Source organism: Brassica napus, chromosome C6, assembly GCF_020379485.1.
Source record: "Brassica napus cultivar Da-Ae chromosome C6, Da-Ae, whole genome shotgun sequence".
In the NCBI taxonomy this organism is placed as follows: domain Eukaryota; kingdom Viridiplantae; phylum Streptophyta; class Magnoliopsida; order Brassicales; family Brassicaceae; genus Brassica; species Brassica napus.
Genome location: NC_063449.1, coordinates 12267907 through 12278557, shown reverse-complemented (window position 1 = coordinate 12278557; position 10651 = coordinate 12267907). Strand labels below are relative to the sequence as shown.

The following is a 10651-nucleotide window of genomic DNA, read 5'->3' as shown; positions in this document are numbered from 1 at the left end:
TTTAGTGTTTTATTTATGTTAGGTAAAAGGAAAAGATCTGAGGAAGACGAATTTGCAAGAGGATCAACGATGGTTGCGCAACATCGATCGACAGAGCATCACTAGCATCGATCGATCGTCACTTAACTGTGTCGATCGACAAAGCCTCAAAAGTATTGACCGCCACTTAACTGTGTTGGTCGGCACTCACATCAAAGTCAGGTATATTGTTTTTACTTGTTAAATATTGTCCTTATGATTTATATCCCAACCAATCTTAGACTGTATAACACTGGAGATAGTGTTATTTAAATCTGGGGGAGGTTCTACTAATATTGTGTTTTAGTTAGTTATTTAGAAAAAAAAAACCAAAAAAACAAAAAGATCCGAGTAGACGATTCCTCAGCATATCTACCGATGAGACCAGCTCGACATCGATCGACAACACTTCATATCCAACGATCGATTGTCTCTTCATTGTGTCGAATGATTGCTCTAGCCATCGACCGATGAGACCATGTCGCTATCAGTCGGCAACACTTCATCAACAACGATCGATTGTCACTTCATTGTGTCGATCGACACTGAGCAAGTCATCGTTCTTACTTGTTAAATTATTTACTTATGATTATTTCTCACCATAACTCCGACTAGATATACATTGGGGACAGTGTAATTTAAGTCTGGGGGGGATGTTTACTGATATTAGTGTGTTCATGAGTCTTATAAAAATGTTTTCAAAAGAGTTTTATTGAGTCAAGAAGGGTATAATGAACTTATTTGATTTTTGCTTGTTATCTAACCACTCTTTAGCACCATTCTAGATTTACTGATTGCAGATAGTACTAAAGATACTAAAGTGAATCAATCTGTCAACTATTCACAGTTGTTGAGATTGTTTGAAGTAACCAAAGCTGACCTACAACACTAAACCTTACACAACTGCTTGTCTTGGGGCTTGGTATACATGGGATCGGATTCTTCAAACAAGTCTGGAAGGTAAAGCCTTGTGTAGATTTATCACCTTTTCTCTCTCTATTTCGACCCTAGATTTATAGGTAGAGATATTTATTTTCAAAAAAAAAAAAAAAAACGAAAAAGAAAGAAAGAAAAAGAAAAAAAAAATATATATATATATATATATATAATAAGTGTTAGTTAGGTGGAATCCGAACAGGACTTGGTGGCTACAACTATTAAGGCTTGCTTCATAAGGATTCCAACAAAAATAATTCGAACGGGACTTGGTGGCGGCAATCATCAAGGTTCGATTCACATGAATTCTTGGATATAGGTCAAAAGGAAGTGAACAGGACTTGGTGGCAACTACCATTAAGGCTTGATTCATGGAAGCCTGTCCAATCTTGGTTAATGATCTTGCAATATAAGCAGACTTTGACTAAAGAGAGAAATTAGTAGAGAGAAAAGATATGAACTAACTTTTACCTGTAGATCCAGATACTTGTTTGAAAATCCTTGCATTCTGTGATCGATACTCCCAAGGTAAAGCCTATACTTTTATTTATGTTAAAAAATGAGGTTGGTAGAGGGGAATGTCAGATAAGATTTGCTAAGTTTTTGGCTAGGTGAATTTGGTTGCTAAGCTAAGATATGGTATAATGTGCTTTTGTAATTAGGACTTCTTAGACGTGGATTGCAATATTGTAGAGGTGATGATTCTAAGTTTTTTTAAATCATGTGAGTCCTGGGCGAATGTAAGTCTGGGGGAGTTGATAGATTACTTGTGTGTTTTGCTTGAGGACAAGCAAAAGGGTAAGTCTGGGGGAGTTGATAGACCATGGATTTTACCCACTTTCAGCCATGGTCTATAAGTGTTTTAATATATATTTACTACTATATAGAGACTATTTAGAGTATTTACAGCTTCAGGTACGTTCTGGAGAAATATGGTGATTTTGGAGTCTTTTGAGGTGCAGAACTGCACAGACGCATCAGATGTTTAGCTATGGATGGAGACCTTCCCACCGTCAGATGGAGACCAGCTTTTCACACAAGATATAGCTTTGAGTTAGCTTTCCAATGCCACCGGGTTGAGGTCAAGCATCATCCTGTAGCAGAGGTTATCCCCGTTTTACTGAAGAGTGGTCAGTCTGTCTTGCAAGAAAAAGTTGTCGAGGAGATGAAGGATTGTTGATCGATGACACAGCATTGGTGTCGATCGAAAGTGATGCCAAAATATGGGCTGAGCATATTTTATGACCGCTGAAGCCCATAAGCAATCCCAAATTACCAGAATACCCTTGGACGACCAGAAACCCTATTTATGTTATTTATAAGCCATTGTTGACGGCTACGCTATCTAAGGTTTCTTCAATTCATTGTTCTTAGTTATGAGAGAAAGGAGGAAATCCTTCAGAGTCCTTCTGGAACTCCATTGTCTTTGGTTTTCTGTGACAAACGTCATGTCTGAATAGATCCACTTGTTAGGTTTAGGGTTCAGATAGGTTATGAGGGATTAGCCAAAAATATAGAACTGCTAAGTTGTGATATTCATCATAGGATTGTTCTTACTGCTTGTGTTCTAGAGTCATGAACTAGAACCCTGATCTTAGAATCATTAGGCACAATGCCATCGCTTGGTCTTTTCTCTGAACTGAATTCTATTGAGCTAGGATTGCTAGAAACATACGAGAGTTGATTTAGGAACCTTAATGAACACATATTCAACCCGATCGTAAAGCTTGCTAGAAGCGATATCGATCAATGATCCAATAGATTAATCGATCGACATTGTGAAAGGTGTATCGATCGATATTCCTATAGAATAATCGATCGACACTTTCTACAGATCAACATGCGAGAGCTGAGATCTTAGATCTAGTGATAGATAATCTAGACATGCGAGAGCTGGTAGATTATTGTTATTGTTTGAGTTCTATAATATCTTACAAGCAACAATTAGCCTCCATATCATTATCATCCTGATTACCTGAATAGAAACCCTAGATCTAGCAAACCATCCTTCCATCAAACAAATCTTTGCCAAGCTGAATAATAGTCTTATTCAACTTGTTTACTGTTTACTGTTTTGCTATCTATATTTACTACTTTATAAACTATTAGCCTAGCTTAATCGTATAACTATTAGATCTTTTGTGTGTCCTGGCTCCCTGTGGATTCGATCCCTAAGTACTACAACTCGACCTCTTATTTGAGAGAGTATAAATCACTCCTTAGGGTAATTTGAGTGATATCAGACGTCGATCAATGTTGTTGAAGCTTCGCTTGTCACTGATTTTTCCTCATACTTTCTCCACCAGAATCAGTGTCGAAGGCAGCAATAAGCCTTGTTTTATCTCAAAATCCAACGTAGGACTTGTGCCCTCTGAAAACCTTGACAAGATCATAGAAGCCATCCTTATCCATAAATGACAGACACATCTTGTTTGTTTCCATGTCACACATTACCCTACAACAGCTATGAAATCTCTCCCAAGTAGCAAAGAGGTATTCCACTATAATTCAATTATTTGGAAGTCTACATGGAAAATGGCATCATCAATCTCAACATGCACATCTTTGAGAATCGCTCTTGAAGTGACTCTTAAGCAGTCCACAAATGTGAAGGTGTCATTACAAAGCTCAATCTTTAACCCCAACTGCCTAGTCATTGCTTTAGGCATGATGCTCACTAAAGAGCATGTATCGGACAAAGCATTTGGATACTTGTGACCAAAAATAGTACATGGAACCCCAAAATTTTATGGGTCATGTTTCTTCTCCAAATTTCTCGCCTTCTTCATCTTGCCTCTAATAGTGCGAAACATTAAATAGATGTCATCTGCTGTCTCTCTAAAAAATATCCATAGTCTATACTTGTCGTAGGCGTCATCAAAATCTTCTTCCTTGGGGATCTTCAATACCCTTTTAGTTAAGGCATCCATCTCCTTTTCATTATCTATCCTCTTTCGATGTTTAAGAACCTTTTTCCTCTTTTTCTTTCCAATCAGGGTTTGTACCTTAGAATTCGGAGGGTGTCAATAAATGCTAGCTGTCTGTCGCAGATCCTCGCTTTCTAAGAGCGTTGATCGATGCTACCTGCCTGTCACGGATCCTTGCTTTCTACTGTCATTTTCTGTTGGCCTTCCATGGCTTGATCAATCATAGACTCCAGCTTTCTCTCTTGAGTTGCTTCAACTGAAGTCTTGTATGACGAAGCTCCGTAGTTTCTGGTGAAACTGCTGTTGTAATTGTTGCGGTTGTAGAGATTTTGATACAGCGAGTTCTGGTTGTTGCTGAAATTACATCTTTCGCTAGTGTCGTTGAAGTTTATGTTTCCCTGTTGATTCCCAAATCGCCAATTTTGAAAACCAGTCTTACTGAAATTTTTTACATCCTCTTCAAATTCATTTTTTTCAGCAGCTTCATCAGTTTCTACACCCTTTGTGAAGCTAACATGTTTCTTAAGAAGGTTGTGGACAGTGTCTAGCTTTGCCTTCACCTCAGCCATTTGTCCCTTTTCCAAGCTGTCAACTGACTTCTTTCTCTCGTAGTCAGTATTCTTGGTACTATTGGTATAAGCCAAGTCTTCGATAAGTCTCACAACCTCTTCTGGATTCATGGTGTTGAAGTCTTCATCACTAGCTATGTCTAGAGCTTTATGGTAAACCAGGGAGACCTCTGAAGGAAGGTACCTAACAGATGTACCTCATTGAACTCATGGTGAGGACAATCCCTTGGATATGATCTGAATCTAATTAGGATCTCTTGAAGGATTCAGTAGGCCTTTGTGTGAGCATAGAGATATTATTCCTCAGGTCTTCCGATCTAGTATCATCAAAGCATATTTGCTGGAAAGCTTATGGATGGCATTACAGTAAGTAAGAGATCATGCTGGTAGATTCTTAATCCAGTATGAAACGTCTCCATCAAGAGAGTACTTAAAGAGCTTACATCAGCTAGTATAAACCATCTTAAGTGGTTCGAGGATCTAGTCTCTGCTATCAAAGCTAAGCCAATATGAACCTTGGATGGCATCAGGAACTTCATTAGCTTTGATAGGAGAGACAAGATCTTCTAACCATTCCAGATGGTTCATAGGATGTTCGTTTAGGAGCCCACGATAAGGTTGTTGTCCCACGAGTGTAAAATATGATGGCTTTAGCTTGAAATCGTGCCTCCGGAAGGTAGGAGGACCAATAGCAAACCTGTTGGTGTAGTACTGATCTTGACAATTATAGCCAGCCAACGTTCTGGGTCGACCAGACATAACATCTTCAGCAGCTGCAGCCTCAACATTGGGTACACCATTTTCTCCGTTAGCAGTGATATACCATGGATTTGACCCATTTTCATCCATGGTATATAAGTGTTTTACTATCTATATATTATATATTCTATCATATTAGGTATGTTTTCAGGTTCAGCAGTATCTTGGAGTAAAGTGATGATTATGGAGCATTTAGGAGCTTAAAAGAGATTTCATCCGAGCTGACCATTAGAGGTCGATACGAAGAAGAAGCAATCATTCGATGCACATCCAGTGCCGTCGATCGATACATAAGAGAAGCCTCAACGATTGAAAATAATGATCGATCGATGTACATCCTGTACCATCGATCGATGTCGAGACGCGAGATGCGCGACTTGGTTCCAGCCGACTTTAAACCCAAGGCTTCACCAAATTACAAGATTACCCCTAACGAGTTTTTAACCTAATAGTTATATACTTGCCTAAGTGTTAGGAGGCAAAGAGTTTTTTTTGGAGAGCCACCATTGTATTATTACTTTCAGCAAGAGAGCAAGAGAGAATTTTAGGAGAGAAAATCATAGAGAGATTTGTGATTGGAACTCCATTGATTCATCTACTCTATTCTATGCATTTTTTATCTATATTTTGTGTCATGAATTGCTTAGCTATGTCTGAGTAGTTTACTTGTTAGATTCAGGGTTCAAATAGGTTAGAGGGATTAGCCCCAACTATAGATTTGCTGAGTTGTAATATTCATTGATTGATTGTTCTTAATGCTTGTTTTAGCCTTGCTAACTAGAACATGAACCTAGGAATTTGCATGTGTCAAGCATCCTTGATCATCATGTCCTGAATCTAATCTGTCATGCTAGGACTGCTAGAGAGAGCTAACCGCTGATCTAGGAGACTAGTGAGAATTATCAACCCACGCCTAGGGCTTAGCTAGAAGCTATCGATCGATATTATCTTCTGACAATCGATCGATATTGCGAAAGGTGTATCGATCGATATCCATATAGGATCATCGATCGACACTTTCTCGTGATCAAAAGACGACAGTTGAGATCCAAGATCTAGTTAGTTAACCAGTGAAACATTGCCATCGCTGATCACTGTGATTAAGGAGTTGAGCTCTAATATATCATGCATGCAACTGTTAGGGGCATCTATAGGATTATAATCTATAACACCTGAATAGAAACCCTGCATCTAATATCTTCCAATAAAGTTTCACCCAACAATCATCTTGTTAGTCGAGCAATAGACTTGCTCAATTAGGATTGCTATTTACTTTTAAACCATAAAACAACAAACACCTAGAATTAATAACCTGACTAGATTTAATAGGTTCCCTAGCTCCTTGTGGATTCGATCCCTAAGTACTGCAACTTCTTATTTGAGAGAGTAATTCACTCCTTAGAGTAATTTGAGTGGTATCAAATTTGGCTCTGTTGCCGGGGAGCTTTGATCGCCATTAGATTTAGTGTTATTGATTCTTATTCTTTTCTCTACCCCCATTCTGACACAAAAATTTTTTTCTTGTCTTTTCAGGTGCATGCCCAGCAGTACCAGAAGCAACAAAGACAAAAACCTGCTATTCTCAGAAGATCCTGCTCACTTGGAACGCACGATCCGCAAAGACCAACGTTCCACATCGCTCGACGCAGCAGCTTTCACGTCGACTGATTCTCGCACCCAACCGTCGACCGACATCCGACCTTCATCGTCGACCGATCTACATCGTTCGACATCGATCGATTCTACACCGCGTACATCGATCGATCATCAGTCGCGAAACATGGTTGCGGTTGTTATTCTCAGACAGGACGAGAATGGAAACATGTATGACCAGGAAGGTCATCTGCGTAATGCAACAGGTCAGAAACTAGACGCTCAGGGAAATGTAATCCTTGATACTGATGCTACAGGAGCTGCTCAACTTGTAGAAGAGGCTGCTCGACCAAGGGCACTGGCTGACTACAATCGTCCAGATGAGTACTACGCCAACAGATCAGCTATTCGACTTCCAGAGATTCAGAAGCAGAATTTCGAGCTGAAGCCTCAGTAGTTCACACTCGTGTCACAGATACTCTACTCTGGGTTACCGCACGAGCATCCTATGGACCATCTGGAGAGGTTCGAGGATCCTATCGCTGCTATTCGTATGGATGGAGTCCTCGAGGACTACCTATTGTGCAAGCTCTTCAAGTATTCTCTGACTAGAGAAGCGATGCACTGGCTTAAGCAGCTACCCATAGGATCTCTAACATCCTGGGCCGACATCAAGAATGCTTTCTTGCGAAACTTTTTCGATGAGGCACGCGCTGAAGACTTGAGAAGCAAAATCGCTACATTCGCCCAGGAGACTGGAGAGTCTTTCAAAGATGTGTGGATCAGATTCAAGTTCTTCCAGCGAGACTGTCCACACCACGGATTCAACGAAGTGCAACTACTGAGCACTTTCTTCAGAGGTATCTCCTTGTGGTATCAGATGGCTCTTGATACAGCTAGCGAGGAAAACTTCAACACCAGGAATCCGGTGGAGGCTGTGAGACTGATAGAAAATCTAGCAAACAGCAGCAGCACCAAGAACACTGACTTTGAGAGGAAGAAGTCTGTTGCATCCCTAGGGAAGGAGCAGATGGACGAAGTTAGAGCAAAGTTAGATTTGGTTCATGAGCTTCTTAGGAAGCATGTCTGCTCAGCTGAAGGAGAAGAAGTTGTAGGAGAAGAAGATGTGAACTACATTGGAGGTACTGGATTTCAGAGGTCTTGAAACCAGGGTGGAAACAGAAACTTCTTTGGCAATGGTTAGAGGAGTAACCAGAGTTCACAGTTCCAGAAACCTTTCAGAAACAAAAGCAGAGGCTATGGAAACTCATTCTACCAGAATCCACCACTACAGACTCAGGAAAGCAAGATTGAAGCGATGCTTGACAGAGTTCTGGAAGTACTGCAACAACTCACTGTGGATTTCAATGGGAAGATAGATTCCGCCTACAACAGTCTGAACACAAAAATTGAGACCTTAGGGACTCAGGTGAGGAAGCTTGAAATGCAAGTGGTTCAGACTGGAGACACTGTAAAGAGGCAAGAAGCCTTGGCTAGAGAGGCAGCAGTTGAGAAAGCAAAACACCACGTAAATGCCATCATAGATGATGATTTCTGGCAATTGATGAAGCATGAGAAGCTTGGAGAAGGAGACTTCGAAGTTAAAAGCTCCTTGAGTTTCGGTGGATCACATTGGTGTCAACCGATGTCAATGGATACACATCGCTCGACAGACCATGACGAAGATCGATTGACAGATTACTCTAAAAATCGATCGACGTCATCTGCTGAATCGACTGCAGAGTGTAGTACAGTTCGAATCATGACTCATGAGGAATTCGCAGAAAAACATCCTCACCCACCCTCCCCTTTCTACGTCAAAATCGATCGACCGCATGAGCCAGCAGTCGACCGACAGAGAGAGACCGATATCGATCGACCCCCCTCACCTCGCCTCGATCGACGGGCACCTATCACCTACCGAGTGCGGTTACCATCTATTGATAATGACCGAATCAACGCACTCAAACCACCACCTAAACCTTAAGCAAACCCACCAAAACCTACAACCAACCCTTCAGACATTACACCAGAGCCAATGCAAGTTGATGAGGCAACTAAAGAAAGAAAGTTAAGGAAAAGGAAGGAGAAGATTCCTAAGAACCTTAAGAGGGAAGCTAATGAGAAGGAGATGGATGGTTTCACTAAGAAAGTCCTCAGAATCCCAGTGGAGAAACCTTTTGATGAAGTTTATTTCACACACCGGTTGTGGATGTTCTTCAGAGAGACTAAAGAGACTGAGGAGGACATTAGGAGAATATTTCATCTTGTCAGGGAAAGGATAAACTAAGGATCACATTGAAGAAGAAGAGTGATCTTGGGAAGTTTGCAATACCATGAGTGGTGAAGGGTATTGAATTTCCCCACGCACTTTGTGACACAGGAGCATCAGTCAGCATACTACCTAAGGTTATGATAGACCAGCTGGGTCTGAAAATAGAGCCTTCATCAGAATCTTTCACCTTCGTGGACCTTTCAGAAAGAAGCTCAGAGACCTTGAGGTACAGATTGGTAATGCCCTTGTCCCAGTAGATTTTCATGTCCTGGACATCAAGCTTAACTGGAACTCTTCACTTCTGCCTGGAAGACCTTTCCTGGCTACAGTAGGAGCTGTATGTGACATGAACACCAACAGATTGTGTCTGACACTGATAGATCCAGACGTCCACTATGACCCAGTTCGAGTTGTCAGACAACAGGTCAACCTCGTGGAGCTTGGAAATGATCTTGGCTACATTGCAGCATGCCATTGTGGACCAGAGTACGCAATAGAGTACTCAGAATCGATTGACACTCACACTGCATCATCGATCGATTCCAATGAGTCACCGACGACCGATGAACACTATCCCACATCGCTCGACGGGAAGCATCAGGTTGACCACTTCATGTTACCATATCAGTGTTATCCAAAATTTACCTTTCAACAACCCAACAAAAGAGGAAGTGATGACTATTCCATAGGCAGTTGGGCAGACAGTGGATTCCATGAAAGTTTTGCAGTAGAGACTGTAATTCCTTCATCCAATGAGGATCCTACTGAGGAGTATGATGAGGATTACTGGAAGGAAAGAGCTATTGAGATTCCTATGCAGGATGATAGATATTCAAGCCATTTCTTCAACAACACGTCTCCACCATCGATCGACAGAGTCTACTCAGCATCGGTCGATACCCACCCACATCCAGCAAAACGATCTTATGCATCGATCGATACCACACCTGGTACATCGATCGATATTAAAGCCGCCGCCTTAAAAAAGGAGAAAGGAAATATTCCAATCCCAAGTAGGTTTACCAACACCTATATAAGGAGTTTTGCACCCCAGATAACTTATCACGACACCGAAGTAGAAAAGATGAATGCTCTCACTAACCAATCAGAAGAAACATCAAGAAAGAGCATTCGATCCAAAAACTAATTCAGCAGACAAACATTTACCATCGTTCGATACTCCAGTATAAACATCGATCGATTCCCATTCTAAACATAAACTTTCTTTATTTACTAAGAAGAATATGAGTATTGATTACGGTTTTCTAACTCCTGATGAATTTGGTATTTTCAGCGACCCAGATAGCCATGCAAGAGCTATGGATGGAAGGATTCTACAAGTATCCAGAGAGGACATAGCAGACATTCTTCATGTGACCAATGGACCAGACAACTTGTTAATGCAGCAACGCAGCATTCCAGACAACATTCCAGCTGTTCCAGACGAATATCCAAGGGCCGACACAACAGAAATTGGTTCACACCAATCTTGCCGACCAGTTGGCCAAGCATCGATCGACAAGGTTGCTCCTACATCGTTCGACAAGGTAACACCAATGTCGCTCGACAAGGCA

The 10651-nt window shown here is 41.0% G+C and overlaps 1 non-coding gene across 1 annotated transcript; it reads right to left on the bottom strand.

Moving 5' to 3' along the window:
• Positions 1-7519: 7519 nt before the first annotated feature.
• On the bottom strand, positions 7520-7627 carry LOC125589469. Its single transcript, XR_007325657.1, has one exon. It is a non-coding gene; the product is annotated as a small nucleolar RNA R71 (small nucleolar RNA).
• Positions 7628-10651: the final 3024 nt, after the last annotated feature.